At 46.5% G+C, this 18,084-nt stretch overlaps 1 long non-coding RNA gene across 2 annotated transcripts in view; it reads right to left on the bottom strand.

Moving 5' to 3' along the window:
- The window catches only part of LOC136373319 (uncharacterized), a 573,809-nt gene that overhangs the window by 148,385 nt on the left and 407,340 nt on the right, over positions 1-18,084 (bottom strand). Inside the window, exon 2 of one of the 2 annotated variants that reach the window (XR_010745629.1) lies at positions 2,504-2,632. This is a non-coding gene — a long non-coding RNA (uncharacterized lncRNA). Of the gene's footprint in view, positions 1-2,500; positions 2,633-18,084 lie in introns of those variants that run through there. The other variant, XR_010745628.1, reaches the window with a different exon arrangement.

Here is an 18,084-nt window from a genome sequence, read left to right as displayed (position 1 = left end):
CGAGCGCCTGTCCCTATCCAACCACAGTCGGGCTAGGCTGTCGCCGTTCCCTGCCGGCTCCTCGAACTGCTGGCCCCACCTAATAGGAAAATCCAAAGACTTCCATGGTGCACCGCTCCAAACCGAAGTGCAGTTGCCAGCAAACGGACCCAAAAGCCACGACCCAGCACAAATCCAGATAAAAGGGAGACACTACAACACTGAGAAGACCCTCAGCTACCTAAGAACTGAATTCTGCTTCTGCCGCCTCGCCATGACCAGAAGGAGGCTGGGAACAAGTGACACCCCTAGACCACACGAGCCCAGCTGAGTTCCTGAGGCAGAAACTCCCGACTCTGCGACGAGAGCAGCAGATTCGACTGGCACCTCCTCCTCAGCAGCGGCCCAAGCGAGAACAGCGACAGGAGCAGCAACGGCGCAGGCGACCCCTCGAGTTCCCCCTTGAAAGAGCTGACTAATAAAGGCCTTTCAAAGGAGCAGGTCTCCAGGCCCATTTTTAACAATTTGGGGGCTCGCCAAGATCTAAGCCACGCCCAGAAAAGGACCAGGATGGGAAGGCGCAGCCCAGCCTCGGACCTCGGGAACAGCTGGACATCCTGGACCAGAGGACGACGCTTGCTAGCCTCAATGGACGCCACTGAGCAGCATCGGTAAGAACAACCGGTGGCAGGAGTGGAGACGAGCGAGTGTGGAGTGAATGAGAGGGGGGCCGGCAGCTCGCACCCCCCAAGCGATTTTAGACTGCTGAGTACCATGTTTCCACACCCCCGCGAGGGGGCCGGCCGGGAAAAGGACAAAGCGAGTGGATTGGGAGTGACTGAGGTGTCTCCAGGGGCGTAGGGGCTCCCCTCCGGACGTGCGGAGGAATTTAGAAAATGAGTGGCACATCAAGGAAGTGTGTGGCAGAAAAGGCTTGGGCCAATTTCAAGTGTGCGAAAGGGCTCGAGCACTGTGTGTGAGGCACGCACCACACTGGCTGAGGTTATAGCCCAAGGTATCACAATAGACTAGCGCTGGCTGGGGTAGCGGCTGGAACCCTAAGGGCGGGTTGCCCAGGCTATTTTCTGGGCTTGTGAGTGAGCACTGACTGGAGTAACTACCAGGGTGTGGGGAGAGAAAGAGAGCACTGGCTGAGGCTACGGCCAGGGGCGTCTGAGTACCGGCTGGGGTAGCAAAGATAGGCTGCTTTCGGGGTGCTTTGGAGGCTGGCTGGGGTAGCTGTCAGGGTACTGGGATAAAAGAGTCTGCATTGGTCGGGGGTATCTTGGGTACGCTTTCCAGGTTCGAGGGTGTCGTATTGGTCGGGGGTACCCAGGGAAGAGGTATGCTGTCCGGGTACGGAGAGGTAGAACTGGTCGGGGGTGCCCAAGAGGACGCTGTCAAGGTGCAGAGGAGTGAGAGTTAGGGAAGTTCCAAAGTGCGAGGGACTTAAAGGTAGGGTGAGTGAGTGAGTCGCACACTGTATGTCCAAATCCTAGCAGTAGGTGGTGACTGGAACCCTGGGCCCTGGTTGACCGGCCGCTTATGGGGATTTGCCTGACGTACAGGAGAGAAAAGGAGTGCTGGCTAAGGGGTAGTGGCTGATGCCCTAAGGGCGGGTCACCAGGCTACCTGTGGGGCATTCTGAGCACTGGCGGGGGTAGTGCCCAAACCCTGAGAGAGGGTCCCTGGGGCTACTTATGAGTGTTCAAAGAGTGAGTGAGAGTTAATATTTGGGTTGCCCGTCTTTAAATTTGTGTGTGTGTGTAGGGGCACCTTAAAGAAGTTTAGTTAAAACAAGGTCAGATAATTTTGCTTTGTGTTGCCCTGAAGTGAAGTTTCCATCAGGGTAAGAGCATCGTAGTTTTTATTTGAGACCCAGTGAAAATGGGAGCCTACATAAGTAGACTGGAGCCAGTTGAGGAGAAAAGAAAGAAAAAGATAAGAAATATTCCACCAGACAGTCCACTAGGACAAATGTTGGAAGTATGGGAAGTTGATGAGGCCACAAAAAGCTTGGACAGAGTCAAGATAATCCATTATTACATAGAGGCTTGGCCTAACCTAGATTTACCTGAAAAATGGCCATGGTGTGGAACTAGAGAGCCCTGGATATGTTCCCAATTAACTCAACACTTTAAAGCCCGAGAAGATTCAAGTACTGAACAAATACTCTATGCTGCCTGTTGGCAGAAACAAGTAGTCAAAAATGAAACAGCAAAAATATGTAAGTTACAGCAAGGGAAACAAAAGAATGAAAAGCAAAAGGAGAACCAAGAAGAAGCTAGCCATAATTGGGACCCCTTAGAACATTTGCCTCCTCCTCCAGTTTATCCTGAAGTACCACAAACTATCCCTACTAATCCTCCAACCTCACCTGAAAATCATACCCCACCTTCCCAAACTAATCCCTGTTCCTTCCCCAGTTTGCCCCCTGTCAGGGTCCGCAAACATTTGCGGGGAACCTGATGGTTCGTTTTAGGATCTCAGAGCGCGAAAGACACAGCGAGGGACAACTCAATACAACAAAAATGCACCTTTATTTAGTGCCACCAAAATGCAATAGTGGGAGAGAAAATAGAGAATAGTAAGAAAGATAGAAAAGAGGGTAAGGGGATTATAGCTACCAACGTGGAGGGCCGAGTCCTCGAGGCTGAGATGGCTATAGATGCGGTTCTTCTCCAGTGGGGTGTACACGAAAGTGAGCAGGGGTCTCCAGGGTTTTATAGGTTGGTCAAGGCGGGGACCAAAGCGAGTGGCACAAAGCCAAAGCAGGAGCCACTTGTGTTGAGGCAAAGCAAGGGGCCCAGAGCCAAAGCAGGAGCCGCCTGCATCAGGGTTGGGACAAAGGAGAGTCACAGGGCCAAAACCGGAGCCACCTGCGTCGAGGTTGGGTGCTCAGGGACAAGCTGCACACCGTACATGCCCTACTCCGGTACGGGCAGACCAGTTTGGGCAAGCAGCCTTGACTCAGTCCACTGTGACCAGTTCCATTGTTCTTGCACTCCGTTCTCATGGAGATGCAGACCAGTCCTCCGAGACTTGGCAAACGTTCTGCCTCAGCCAGGCCAGGGCTCCTTTCAGAGTCTGGGGTCTCAATCCTCAGTCATTGGAGACGGTCGTGAGGCATATCACATCCTTGGACAGACTCTGACACCCCCATCCAGCTTATAGCCCCTCTTACCCTCTGCCATTTCCTAACACTAGTCTAGCCTCCTCTCCTTCACCATCCACAATCCCTGCACCTCCTCACAGCTGGGAGCTTGGTCTTGCACCTAACAGTGCATCCTGTCAGACAATAAAAAACCCAGAAAGACCTTACAGTAACACCAGGTCAAAAACCAAACTCTTTCCCCTAAGGGAGGTCCCAATGGGTGGGGCAATTGGAGGAATAGGATTTGTCAATGCACCTTTAACAGCGTCAGAAGTCAGAAATTTTAGGAAAGAGCTGGGGAATCTAGTTGAAGACCCAGTGGGAATTGCCAACCAGATTGACCAGTTTTTGGGCCCGAATATTTATACATGGGGGGAACTAAACTCCATCTTAAATATACTTTTCAATCCAGACGAGGTTCGGCTGGTTAAGACAGCGGGGATGCGCATCTGGGAAAGAGAAAACTGAATGGGCCCTCGCGGTGACCAGAAGTTGCCAGTAGCTGACCCAGGGTGGGACCCAAACAGAGGAGAAGGGAGGAGAAATATGGAAGATTATACAAACCTAATGATAAGAGGTATTAAAGAATCAGTTTCTCGGAGTAGCAACACCAAATTAGCCTTTGACAGGGCCCAAGAAAAAGATGAAACCCAGCAGCCTGGCTGAGCAGGCTCAGACAGAATTTCCAGCAATATTCTAATTTGGATCCGGATAGCCCAAAAAACCAAATATTATTAAAATTGCAGTTTGTCACAAAATCCTGGCCGGATATCAGGAAAAAACTTGAAAAGATGGAGGACTGGCAAGACCGAGAAATAAATGAATTATTAAGGGAAGCCCTAAGAGTATACTTTAGTAGGGAAGAAGAAAAAACATAGGCAAAAACCAGGATTATGGTAGCCGTGGCCAGGGAGAGTGTAAGGGATCTCAAGGAGGATACAAAGGGTGAAGGAAACACAAAATCTTTACCAGGAAAGGGAAGAGGAAGGAATCCACCACCTTCAGGTACTTCTCAGAAACCAGGAGGGACCCGAGCCTGTTATTATTGTGGAGAAACAGGACACTTTAGGAAACATTGCAGAAAAGTGTCATTTGATGAGGCTGTCATGAGAGAGCAGGAGACATTAGAAAAATTATTGAAGGGAGAAGTCAAGGAGGATTGGGGGTGTCATGGGCTCTATGCGTTAGGGGACCCCATGAAACATCAAGAAGGGCCCATAGTAAATTTTGAAGTAGGTCCCCAACATGAAGAGTTTGAATTTTTAGTAGATACTGGTGCAGATAAATCATGTATTAACCGACTTCCAGTTGAAATTGCAATTGGAAGAAAAACATGTGAAGTCCTAGGAGCAGAAGGGGAGCCTTTCAGAGCTTCAGTTATAGAAAATGTGGAAAATAAAGGAAATTCCAGAAGATGTGTCACTGATTTAATATATCTACCCAAAGTAGACAGTAACTTGCTGGGAAGAGACCTGCAAGTTCAGTTAGGAGTAGGGATTCTTCCTAGAGAAGGAAGAATGGTGGTACAAATGATGAGGTTGACTATTGGAGACTTGGGGGAAATCAAGCCAGAAGTCTGGGCCGAGGAGGGAAAATATGGATATTTAGATATCCCGCCTATAGAAATAAAAATGCAAGAAAAGACACCTCCTATAAGGGTCAGGCAATATCCTATCTCTCTAGAAGGAAAGAAAGGACTAGCCCCAATTATAACCAATCTACTCACAGAAGGTATATTAGAACCTTGTATGTCACCCCACAAAACCTCTATTCTGGCTGTAAAAAAGGCAGAAAATAAGTTAAGATTAGTGCAAGACCTAAGAGAGGTGAACAAAAAGACAATTACCAGGCACCCGGTGGTACAAAACCCCTACCCGCTCCTGAGCAGGATTCCTGGAGAGCAGTCCTGGTTTACTGTAATAAATCTAAGGGATGCTTTTTGGACCTATCCTTTGGCAGAGGGAGGCTGAGATTGGTTTGCTTTTGAGTGGGAGTGCCCTGAAAATAAGAGAGGGCAGCAACTGAGATGGACTCGTCTTCCTCGGGGGTCCACTGAAAGCCCAAACCTCTTCGGGCAAGCCCTAGAAGAGTTACTGAGACAGTTTATCCCTAAAAACGGTGTGCAAATCCTGCAGTATGTAGATGACCTCCTAATGTCGGGGAAAAAGCAGGATGAAGTGAAGGGAACCAGTATTAATCTACTGAATTTTCTGGGGGAAAAAGGCCTCAAAGTGTCAAAGAACAAACTGCAGTTTATAGAATCGTGGGTCACCTGCTTCAGACACCTCATTGGGGAAGGGTGTAAGAAATTAAGCCCTGAGAGAATCTCAGGTATGCTCTCAGTCCCAGTTCCAACCACAAAGAAAGATACAAGAAAATTATTAAGACTATTTGGTTATTGCAAGCTGTGGGAAAAAAAATATTCCCAAAGTATTAAATTTCTATATGAGAAATTAGTCCAACCTGAACCTGTGAAATGGACTGATACAGATGAAGAACAATTGAGAAACCTAAAGACTAAATTATCCTCAGCCCCTGTCCTGAGTCTCCCAGACCTTAAGAAAAGGTTTGACCTATTCATTAACACTGAAGGGGGAATAGCTTATGGAGTATTAACCCAAGAATGGGGAGGACACAAAAAGCCTGTCACATATCTTTCCAAACTTCTGGATCCAGTTGCAAGAGGGTGGTCGGCTTGCCTCCAGGCTGTAGCAGCCACAGCTGTTCTTGCGGAGGAAGCACAAAAGCTGACACTGCAAGGAAAAATCATTGCACACACACCCCATGATCTCAGGACAGTGTTGAGCCAAAAGGCTCAACAATGGCTGACTGACTCTAGAATTTTAAAATATGGAGTGATTTTAACCGGCACCAGTGATTTAGAGCTAACCACATCAAAAAGTCTAAATCCTGCCCAGTTCCTCTCAGGGGAACCCACACCAAACTTAGAGGACAATTGCCTGGAAATCATAGATTTACAAACAAAAGTAAGGGAAGATCTTGAAGATACACCTCTACCATATGGGAGAGTGCTATTTATTGATGGATCATCTAGGGTGACAGAGGGAAAAAGGATATCAGGCTATGCAATAGTCAAAGCTACAAAAAGAGACAATTTGAAGGTTATAGAAAAAGAAAAACTACCCCCAAACTGGTCTACCCAGTGTTGTGAAGTCTATGCCCTCAAGAGGGGATTAGATTTATTAGAACAAGACCGAGGTACAATCTACACAGACTTGCGATATGCATTTGGAATAGTACACACATTTGGAAAGATCTGGGAAGAAAGAGGCTACCTAAATTCAAAAGGGAAAGATCTGATACATAAAAAATTAATTAAATTGGTATTAAAATCTCTTGTGAAGCCCCAAGAAATAGCAATCGTACATGTCAAGGGACACCAAAAAGGGGACACATTTGAAGGAAGGGGCAACCAAGTAGCTGATCAGGCAGCCAAACTAGCAGCTCAAAAGCTGGGAGAACCAATAAAAATTCTTACCTTGAATGATATACCAGCTGACAAAGTGAATAAACCAGTGTATGATGAAAATGAATTAAAAGAAATAAAAAAGTTAGGTTTACACCAAGGGAAGCAAGGGGAATGGCTGACCCCAGATAGAAGAACATTCCTAAATAAGGCAATAGCTCGAAAAATGCTGGCAGAAATTCACAACTTAACTAACTGGGGCACCCAAGGGTTGTGTGATCATTTCCTGAGAGAACACCTATGTGTTGGAGTCTATAACCTGGCTAAAGCAGTTACTGAAGGATGCCTAATTTGTCAGAAAGTAAATAAAAAAGTAATGAGAAAGCCCACACCAGGGGGAAGACAAATAGCATTAAGACCCTTTCAGAGTATACAAATAGACTTTACAGAAATGCCTCCAGTACAGGGATATAAACATCTTTTGGTTATAGTTGATCACTTAACACATTGGGTGGAAGCCTTCCCTACAAAAAGGGAAACAGCACAAGTGGTAATAAAGATACTACTAGAACACATCATCCCCTGCTATGGACTGGTAAATAACATCGATTCAGACAGAGGCCCCCACTTTGTAGCACAAGTCCTGCATGATGTTGTTAAAGCCTTGGGAATTAGGTGGCGGTTACGTACACCCTGGCATCCTCAAAGCTCAGGGAGAGTTGAGAGGATGAATAAAACCCTCAAAAATGTATTAACTAAATTAATAACAGAAACTGGAATGAATTGGCTAAAATGCCTGCCCCTAGCACTCTTGAGAATCCGAGTTCGACCGAGGTCGGACATAGGGGCTTCACCATATGAAATGATGTTTGAACTCCCTTTCTTACTAACTCCTTACAGCACTGCAGATTATTTAGAAGGGGGGGCAGCCACTCAAGAATATATAAAAACAATTGGAAAAACATTGGCCGATCTTAAAAAAAGAGGGTATCTTCCTCAAACCTCCCCCTTGGACGCAGATGTACACCAAATAAAGCCAAGAGACTGGGTCCTAATTAAATCTTGGAACACCGCCCCACTAACCCCCAAATTCGAAGGTCCGTTCCAAGTCCTGCTCACAACCTACACTGCAGTGAGAATCCAAGAAAAGGGCTGGACACACATATCCCAAGTAAAAGGACCATTGCCACCCCCCAGTGACTCTCTACACTCGGGCTCTGTTACCCCAGCCAGAACTCCCTCCGAATGGACTACCATTAGAAACCCAGACACACTTAAAATAACCTTCAAGAGACAACCGAAGCCCAATTAGGAACTAAAGAAAACCCATTGTTTAAAATCTTTCCAAGTTGTTATCAAAAGTTGTCATAAAAAGTGTTCTCTGTAAGTTATTGTTCCAAGTTATCATAAAGTGTTAAGCTGTTTTAAAGAGTTGTGATAATAGTATCATTACAGATCTCTCATAAGGCACACCACAGAAGGGCTAATCAAAAACTGAAAAAGAAGTGGGAACACACTGAAAAGAACTCCATAAATCCAGCTATATAACTTCCCCAACCCAAGAGGCAAGACCAGGTGAGATCAAGACAATGGTTCATACTGGACTCTTGGGAGGACTAATCAAAGTCCTATTAATGAGCAAACACACCGAAGGAGCATACTCTAAGAGCTACTATCCCATCTATGACAGGGAGAATCTCCAGTCCCTTATAAGAGTTCACACTCATGTGAATCCCACGTGTTTTGATATAAAGGAATATTGGATTGCAAGAAATACTGCAACATTTAGGCAGCGCCTAACTGAAAAGTGCCCTATAAGAGAATGGTTTTACTTTAACAAGTGGGACAATTCAAAGGGAGTTGCAAATTTAATAAAAGAAAAACCACTAATCATGAAAAAATATGAAATAGATGAGCCCCTCGGTAAAAACTTATTTATTGACTTAATGGAAAAAATAGTATTTATTGTAATAAGTGCCCTTGCCAGCCTTCTACTCCTTCCCTGCATACTCCCCTGTTTAATTCAAACAATAACTGCAACTGTTCAAGCAAGCCTCAAACCTGCTGAAATAAACGTCCCAAGGCCCACAAATATAATGAGATTAGAACCCCAAACTGAAGAACTAAGTGAAGCCAAAAGGATATATAACCAGTACAAAAAATTAAAAAATATATACTCCCATGAATCAGAAACTGCCAATTGATACGGGCAAAGGCCCGATCAAAAAAATAGAGGGGGGACTGAAATGAATAAAATGTAAGAATTTCCCATTTTTGACACAGTCTGTCATTTGTTAGGAAGGTTATGCTGTTTAAAATGTTATGCCAGTCGTGCCCTGTCTGTTAAGAAAATTATGCTGTTTGTACCAAAATTTGTACCCTCAAAACCTTATTCCAAGTTGTATACCCCCCCTAAAACCCCGGGTTCCCTTCCCCTTCCCTCGGGCTAGGCTATCGCCATTCCCGCCGGCTCCTTGAACTGCCGGCCCCGCCTAATAGGAAAATCCAAGGACTTCCATGGTGCTCCGCTCCAAGTGGAAGTGCATTTGCTGGCAAAAGGACCTAAAAGCTGCGACCCAGCACAAAATCCAGATAAAAGGGAGACACTACAACACCGAGAGGACCCTCAGCTACCTGGGGACTGATTCTGCTTCTGCTGCCTTGCCATGACCAGAAAAAGACTGGGCAAAGGTGACATCCCTAGACCACATGAGCCCAGTTGAGTTCCTGGGGACTCTCGCGAGGCTGGAATTCCCGACTCTGCGGCGAGAGCAGCAGATTTGACTGGCACCTCCTCCTCAGCGGCAGCCCAAGCGGGAGTGGCGACAGCGCAGGCGACCCCTCGAGTTCCCCATTGAAAGAGCTGACTAATAAAGGTCTTTCAAAGGATCAGGTCTCCTGGCCCATTTTTAACACATATAATAACGTGAAATTTGGAAGACTGTTTAACAGCTGAGCAGCTTCTCAAGATTGTATTTTGTGTCATTTCATCTGGCAAATTTGTTAGCATTGTTGTTAAAGATATCAGACTATGTTGAAATCGTTGATAGGTAATAAGCCACTGCATTTACGACTTTCAATTTCTCCAGCAACTGTAAAACTGTAAAAACTTAGAATTCAGTCAGAAAACAAAATTAACTTAAGAAACATATATCAATACGTTTTCAAGGCATATAAACACAATACATAAAAGCTTCATTAACCAGAGGTAGTCCGAAACCACCTCGCACCTGAGCGAGGGGGCTATGCTACCCGCAGGGAAAAAGGTGGGGGGAGGGAAAAGGTGCTGTATGCCAGAGAAAGAAAACTGCAGCCGCTGCCATCTTGCAGCTGTTGCGGGGGAAAGGAAAAAACTCACATCCGTAGAGATTAGGTTCTTAAGTCTGGAATGACCAGGCAGCAGTGGCAGCGGAAGCCATGCGGACTCATCGCGGCTTGGCCTAGCCCACCACAGCCCTCCCGGGGCTGCTGCATCCCCGTTTCCCACCCCCCTAGACATCTGCGGTAGAAAAGTGGAGAGGAAAAAAGCAACACCAAAATCCCTCTAAAGACCGCATGTGGCAAAAGGGGGAAAACACCAAAAACAAATACAGAAAAGGTTAAAAAGACACACTTTTTATGTAAATTTTAAGAAATAGGTTTAACAAAAGATAAGACAAGTAGGAGATAAAAAAGCAAAGTACGGCCGGCTGGGTGACTTGGCATTCAGCCAAGTCCACACTTGCTATTTCAGAGACTTTCTTTAAATACACTTTCTATTGTATCAATCTGTTGAATATTCATATTTTTCCATAAACTAGTTTCCATATTCCGGGAACTGTTTTGCATGGCCCCTCCTTGGGTCCGCCTTTTTAGAGCATGCGTGTTTCTTGGCTGTGTCTTCATTATCACCTCCAGATTGGGCCTTGGTCCATGCTTTCTTCATATGGTAGAGGCTGATAGGTGGTGTATCAATAGCAGAGTCTTCTTTACATGTTCACTGGATGTTATCCCAGCCAAACAGACAGTTTAAGCATACTATATCACTGCTACCACTATGCATAATTTTCTTTACTAACAGCAGAAATAAAAACTTATATCCTTACCACAAAGTTATTAATCATATAGCACATATCTTGCAAAAAGCCGGCTTTATAATAGGTATTTATAACAACTGTTTGAAATTCGTTTCACTGCAGGCTGTTCAAGACTTTCTGTATTCTGTCTCTCGAATCCCATCTCGGCTTGGCCTTTTTCACGGCAGGCTTGGCCATCCCCTCCTGCGATCACGTGCGGTCATCAGATATTGTAATAAGTTAGCTGAGACTCCATTTTCTTCATGCGGGAAAGGCCAATTCTTTATTTTCACAACTCATTTTATACAGTTTTTACAGACCTCGTGTGCAACTTTAATTGGTTAACAGCTTTCTTACCAATTACTCTTTTGGTCAGTAAAAGGTATTCTACTTGTCTATCAAATCTCTCCATTCTTGGATTTTTTGCATATTTGTTTTACTGATTCTCATGGGACCAATCACGTGTTATTTCAGGTGCATTTGTTTTTCAACCCAGGAATAGGTTCTCATACCAAGATTGTTTTTGCATGGGAACTTGCAAATTTCTTAGAGAAATGACAGGATAACTTTGGAAATTTAGCAGAGCAGGCCAGTTTTTATGAGGCCTTTCTTTTGTAATTCTTTTACCTGTCATGACATTCCACACCTCAAATTATACCCAGGTAGGAATTCTTGGTTCCTTCCCCTGGGTGGAGCATTTCACAATAGGATCAAATAATTTTATGAGTCTTGCAGTGAGACTTGGTGGCCCATTACCAGAAGAAAGCCTCTGGAGGGAGTTATCAGGGGTGAGTCATGGTGTCCTGGTTTGGAATAAATTAGGGGAGATACTCTAAAAGGAGTTCCCTAAAAACAAACCTCCACCACCCCTTCCCCCCCCAGCCCTGGGTTCGGGAAGGAAAATACCTTGGAAGAAAAGTGGAAAAAAACGGTTTATTGACAAATGAAAAAAAGAACACTCCCCAACACCAAGGAAAAGGGAAAAAACAATGCTCGAGTTACTGTGAGGGGGAAGGCGCAGAGCTTCTTCCGTGGGCCCCGGAGATTCTCTGACTTCTCAGGTCAGGTCTGGAGCCGGTCCAAAATCTTCGAGGGGTGGGGGGGGGGGTGGGGGGGAAGGGAAAAGAAAAGGAAGATAAGAAAAAAAACAAACAGAAGCAGCGAAAGCCAGCAGGCAGGAGCGGCAACAGGCAGGCAGAGAGAGAGAGAAGCAGCGGCCAAGCAGCAGCAGCCAGCAGCGAGCAAAGCAGCCGAGCCCGAGAGCGAGCAGCAAAGCGGCAGGCCCCGCCCAAAGGGGGGCAGCTGTTAGACACAACAATGTAGTCCAATACATGAGATAGGAGACAGCGTCAATCCAGAACATTCCACCCCTTATCCCATATCGTGGACACACAATAAAAACTTTCATCTCACTTACTCAGACCTTTAACACTTACACATTTCCGTCCGTCTTATTTGCTCAGACCTTTGACACTTATATGTTTCCCTCTGTTTCATGTCTGACTGATCTAACGCGCAGACAATGGTAGTAACATTCAGCACATATGAATCTTACCCCATATTCAGATCTCCCTGAGGTACACATCGCATTGTTCCATCTTTCTGCATTATCCACCATGTACAACGCGGTCCTTGAGCAGAGACAACTCCACGGATGGGTTTGCCTGTACTCGAGTCAGGGTTGATCCATACTGTCTTTCCCAACAAACCTCTAACATGGGTTACTGGGGCTTTATCTCCATCTACTATATTAAGGAGCTGGGACTGAGCAGGACCCGCTCGGTTAGTGGAACCTCGAGTGTTAACTAACCAGGTGGCCTTTGCTAAATGCTGCTCCCAGTTTTTTAAGGACCCTCCACCCAATGCTTTCAGGGTGGCTTTTAAAAGCCCATTGTACCTCTCCACTTCACCTGCAGCTGGTGCATGGCAGGGGATATGATATACCCATTCAATGCCATGTTCCCTAGCTCAGGTTTTAATAAGATTATTTTTGAAATGAGTCCCATTGTCTGACTCAATTCTCTCGGGAGTGCCATGCCTCCAAAGGACCTGCTTTCCAAGGCCCAGGATGGTGTTGCGGGCTGTAGCATGAGACACAGGGTAGGTTTCCAACCATCCTGTGGTGGCTTCTACCATGGTCAGCACATGACACTTCCCTTGGCGGGTTTGAGGCAGTGTGATGTAATCAATCTGCCAGGCCTCCCCATACTTGTACTTAGACCACCGTCCTCCATACCAGAGAGGCTTCATCCGCTTGGCTTGCTTAATGGCAGTGCACGTCTCACAGTCACTGATAACTTGAGAGATGCTGTCCATGGTTAAATCTACCCCTCGGTCTCATGCCCACTTATAGGTGGCATCTCTATCTTGGTGACCTGAGGCATCATGGGCCCATTGTGCTAGAAATAACTCTCCCTTGTGTTCCCAGTCAAGATCTATCTTCAACTCCCCTATCTTTGCAGCTTGATCTACCTGCTGATTATTTTGCTGCTCCTCATTAGCTCTACTCTTGGGGACATGGGCATCTACATGGTGAATCTTCACAGGTAGGGTTTCTAACCGGGCAGCGATATCTTTCCACTCTTCAGCAGCCCAAATTGGTTTTCCTCTATGCTGCCAGTTCGCCTCTTTCCATTTCTTCAGCCATCCCCACAGAGCATTGGCTACCATCCAAGAATCAGTATACAGATAGAGCCTTGGCCACTTCTCTCTCTTTGCAATATCTAGGGCCAGTTAAATGGCTTTGAGTTCAGCAAATTGACTGGATCCACCCTCTCCTTCAGTGACCCCTATGACCTGTCTTGTGGGGCTCTGTTCAGCTGCTTTCCACCTCCAACGCATCCCTATGACGCGGCAGTGAATAAAGCATAATATGCTTCCTGTGCTGGCAGCTGGTCGTATGGCGGAGCTTCCTCAACCCGGGTCACTGGTTCTTGTTCTTCATCTGCAACACTGAAACTTTCACCTTCGGGCCAGTTTGTAATTACTTCCAAAATTCCAGGGCGATTCAATTTTCCAACTTAGGCGCGTTGTGTAATGAGGGCAATCCACTTGCTCCAGGTAGCACTGATGGCATGGTGGGTGAAGGGAACCTTTCCTCTAAACATCCACCCTAGCACTGGTAGTCGGAGTACCAGAAGTTGTGTTTCAGTGCCTATAACCTCTGAGGCAACCCTGACTTCTTCATAGGCTGCTAAAATTTCCTTCTCTGTTGGAGTGTAGCTGGCTTCAGACCCTCTGTAACTTCGACTCCAGAATCCCAGTGGTCGGCCTCGAGTCTCCCCAGGCACCTTCTGCCAAAGGCTCCAGGACAGACCATGGCTCCCGGCTGCAGAGTAGAGCACATTCTTCACATCTGGACCCGTCCTGACTGGGCCAAGGGCTACCGTGTGAGCAATCTCCTGTTTGATTTGGATAAAGGTGTGTTGCTGCTCAGGGCCCTACTGGAAAGTGTTTTTCTTGCGAGTTACCAGGTAGAGAGGGCTCACAATCTGGCTGTACTCTGGAATGGGCATTCTCCAAAAGCCTATAGTGCCTAGGAAAGCTTGTGTCTCCTTGTTGGCTGGTGGAGACATCACTGTGATCTTGTTGTTGACATCAGTGGGAATCTGAGGCCGTCCATCTTCCCATTTAATTCCCAGGAACTGGATTTCTCGAGCAGGTCCCTTAACTTTGCTCTTCTTGATAGCAAAACCAGCTTTCAGGAGAATCTGGATGATCTTCTCTCCTTTTTCAAACACTTCAACTGCAGTGTTCCCCCACACAATGATGTCATTGATGTACTGCAGATGTTCTGGAGCCTCACCCTTTTCCAGTACGGTTTGAATCAGTGTACTGCACACTCCTCCAGGTGAAAGCAAACTGAGGCCTGCATTTTGCAGCCAGAGGAATGGAGAAAAATGCATTAGCAATGTCAGTAGTGGCATACCACCTTGCTGCCTTGGACTCCAGCTCGTACTGGCCTTGGACTCCAGCTCGTACTGGACTTCCAGCATGTCCAGCACAGCAGTGCTCAGCGGTGGAGTCACTTCAAGGCACGGTAGTCCACAGTCAATCTCCATTCTCCATCAGACTTGCGCACAGGCCAGATGGGGCTGTTGAACAGTGAGTGGGTTTAGCAGACCACCCCTTGGCTCTCCAGCTTGCAAATCATCTTGTGGATGGGGATCACTGCATCTCAAGTTGTTCTGTACTGTTGGTGATGCACTGTGAAAGTGGCAATTGGCACTTGTTGGTCTTCCACCTTCAGAAGTCCTACTGCAGATGGCTTATCTGATAGTCCAGGCAAGGTGTTCAATTGCTTAACACCCTCTGTCTCTACAGCCACTATCCCAAATGCCCATCTGAATCCCTTTGGGTCTTTGAAATACCCATTTCGGAGGAAGTCTATGCCCAAAATGCATGGTGCCTCTGGGCCAGTCACAATAGGGTGCCTCTTCCACTCATTTCCAGTCAGACTAACATCAGCTTCCACCAAAGTAAAATCCTGTGATCCCCCTGTCACACCAGCAATAGAAATAGATTCTTCTCCCACATGTCTTGATGGGAGCAATGTGCACTGTGCACCAGTGTCAACCAAGGCCTCATATTGTTGTGGTTCTAATGTGCCAGGCCAACAAACCCACACCGTCCAAAAAACACGTTTTTCCCTAACCTCTGCCTGGCTAGAGGCAGGGCACCTCTAAGCATGATTATCCTTCTTTCCTTGGGTATGTGTCTTAAAGGTTCCTTCAAGGGGATCAGACATGTCATCATCGTCATCATACTTAACGTCCTGGCTGCAAACAACTGGAGCTGCTCTCTGTTTAGTGAGTCTTCCTCTTTGCATCCTACCTTCCTTCAAATTACGTACCCGTTGTGCCAGAGCAGCAGTGGGTTTTCCATCCCATCTCATCATGTCTTCTTCAGATTCATGCAGGAAGAACCACAACTCAGCTCGTGGGGTGTGCCTTCTCTCCCCATCAAAGGTGCGCCTGCGTTGGATACCAGGGCCTCTAATTTGCACAGCTGAGATTTGGAGGAAGTCCTCCTTAATCTCCTCCCTGAGTTTCTTATGATTCTCCTCTATTTTGTCTTCTAATTTCTGCAGTCGTGTTTCCACGGCTGCAATTCTGGCATGAGTTGGGCCATGTACAAAATCAGCATATGCTCGAAGCTTCCTTGCCATATCGAGCACAGTCTCATATGTCTCCTCCCGCTTCATTATTGCTAGAGCAGAAGCGTATTCAGATGGCCCAAGTCATACAAGTTTTCGCCACATCACGGGTGTACATGGTACCAAGTCTGGGTTCTTAATGTTTAGATCATCTGAGAAGATGATCTCCGCCACTGCCATTTCTCTCAAGCGTTGAATCCCTTCTTCTGAGGTCTTCCACTGGGTCTGCTGCATGTAGAGATCGTCTGCACACAGGGATCTTTGTGCCACACTATTGGAAAAGATGGGAGACATGTCTCATGCTGTCATGGTCAACAAAGTCTCGCCTTTATTGTTCAACCAGCCGTTTTTTATACACACAATAATTAGCTCATGCATATTGCAAAATCTAAGCTCAGGATTGGGTCTAACACTAATGCTTTGTTTTCTATTGCTAGCCTTGCGATTCCAAGTTCCCATCTCGTTAATTTTCTTCACTGCATACCAACTATTCTCAACAACCCAGCTGTTATCTCTGCACCTGTGTTTCAAGGGCACTGTTGGCCCTGCTTCAGTCACGTACGCCTAGTTTCTCACACAGAGACTAGCTGAGTCTGGCTGCTATGTCCTTTCTCACGCAGCCATATCTCAGGCAGGCTTCCCACATTTCCCCCGTTTTCTTTTTGTGCTAACAAAAGCTGTTTCCCACCACCATCAATCATGTTCATAAGCATGCGTTGCAAGCATTTTATAAAACATGGCAAAAGCAATAAGGTAGCTACAATAACAATTAGCAAGATTATTCCATGTTGCAGCAATGAAGTTACCCAAGGGCCAAAACCGAGTCCTTTCAACCAATCATCAAGTCCAAAGCCTGTGGATTTCTGTAGATGTGTGGTTAGTTCTTGCAACTTAGAAAGCTGAGCATGGATAGAGACTGAGTGATCAGACAAGTTCATGCAGCACATCCCTTCAAACTCTTCGCATCCATGTCCTTGAGCCAGCAGCAGGAAGTCGATAGCTGCTCTGTTTTGGAGGGACGCATGCCGCACTGAATCCACATCGATCAGCAGGTCTGAAATGGCCTTAGAAGTAGCATTAGTTTGTTTAGCCAGCCAACAGGCCATCCTATCCAACAATGTTAAAGCCCGAGCAGCTGCTGCTTGAGGGACAAAAAATGATATTGCAATGATTTCACCCGGGGACCAGAACGTTACATCATCTCTGCACTCTGGGGTGTATGCGTGTACAACGCTTTTGCAACACCTCAGACTTTCTAATAGCCTGAACTCTTATTATGGCCCTACTTAGGTCGTAACGGAAAAGGGCCAGAGCGCGCTGTTCTTCGCTCTCCAGCAGGCGTATGGCCTGCCCAAAGGGTAACCCTGTTTCAATTGATAATACTCTCTCCGGGTGGGCAGCTCTCCAAGACCGCACACAGCTAGGGCATGCAAGGTCAAAAGATAACGCTCGCTGATGAACCCACTCGACTGTGTTACAACCCCCACAATGCAACAATATCCAGGCCCTATGGGTACCATCTACACAACAAACACAAGCATAAGGCAACAGCTGTCCGCTACTATATCGACGCAAGCGAGAGATTAGATAACCAAACTCATCCGGTGATCGTATCTGCAGCTGGGCTGGGCTGAAGCAGGTCTGCAGGAAGGGGAGATGTGGTCTGAGTAGAAGACCCAGCCTCAGTTGAGGATTCCTGATGTAAGTCGGCTCCAGTTTGAGGCCGCTGCGCCGGTCTCGCGCTCCGAGCCGGTATCCACTCTGGTCCTGTAGGGGTAGAAACACAGAGATACCCTCTTCCCCAATATAGTACTTGAACAGGGCCTTTCCATTCTCCTAGCCTGGGGCACTTGTATTTCACCCAAACACCTGTGTTCCTTAGTACGCCACTGTCCTCCCTTTCTTCCAGAGTATGGGTGATAGCAGCAGGTGTGGTTGCTGACCCAAAGATGCACAAATGGTTCATTACGAACAAGGCCTTTGCTAGTCGCTGCTGAACATCCCTCACATCCTTAAACTTATCCAAGTATGTTTTTAGGGTGCCATGTGTTCGCTCCACAATGGCTTGACCTTGTGGATTATGGGGTATTCCTGTAACATGTTTAATTCCCCATTGTGTCAGAAATGCCTCGACCTTTTTACTAACGTACGCCGGCCCATTGTCTGTTTTCAGTTGTTGACACACCCCCATTACGGCAAAACATGATAGTAAGTGCCGAATAACATGCAGCGCCTTTTCTCCTGCTTGCGCCGTGGCCCAAACATAATGACTAAAGGTATCTACTGTGACATGGATATATTTTAACTTCCCAAA

This window comes from Sylvia atricapilla, chromosome W, assembly GCF_009819655.1.
Source record: "Sylvia atricapilla isolate bSylAtr1 chromosome W, bSylAtr1.pri, whole genome shotgun sequence".
Lineage (NCBI taxonomy): Eukaryota > Metazoa > Chordata > Aves > Passeriformes > Sylviidae > Sylvia > Sylvia atricapilla.
This window is presented reverse-complemented; position numbering and strand designations above follow the sequence as displayed.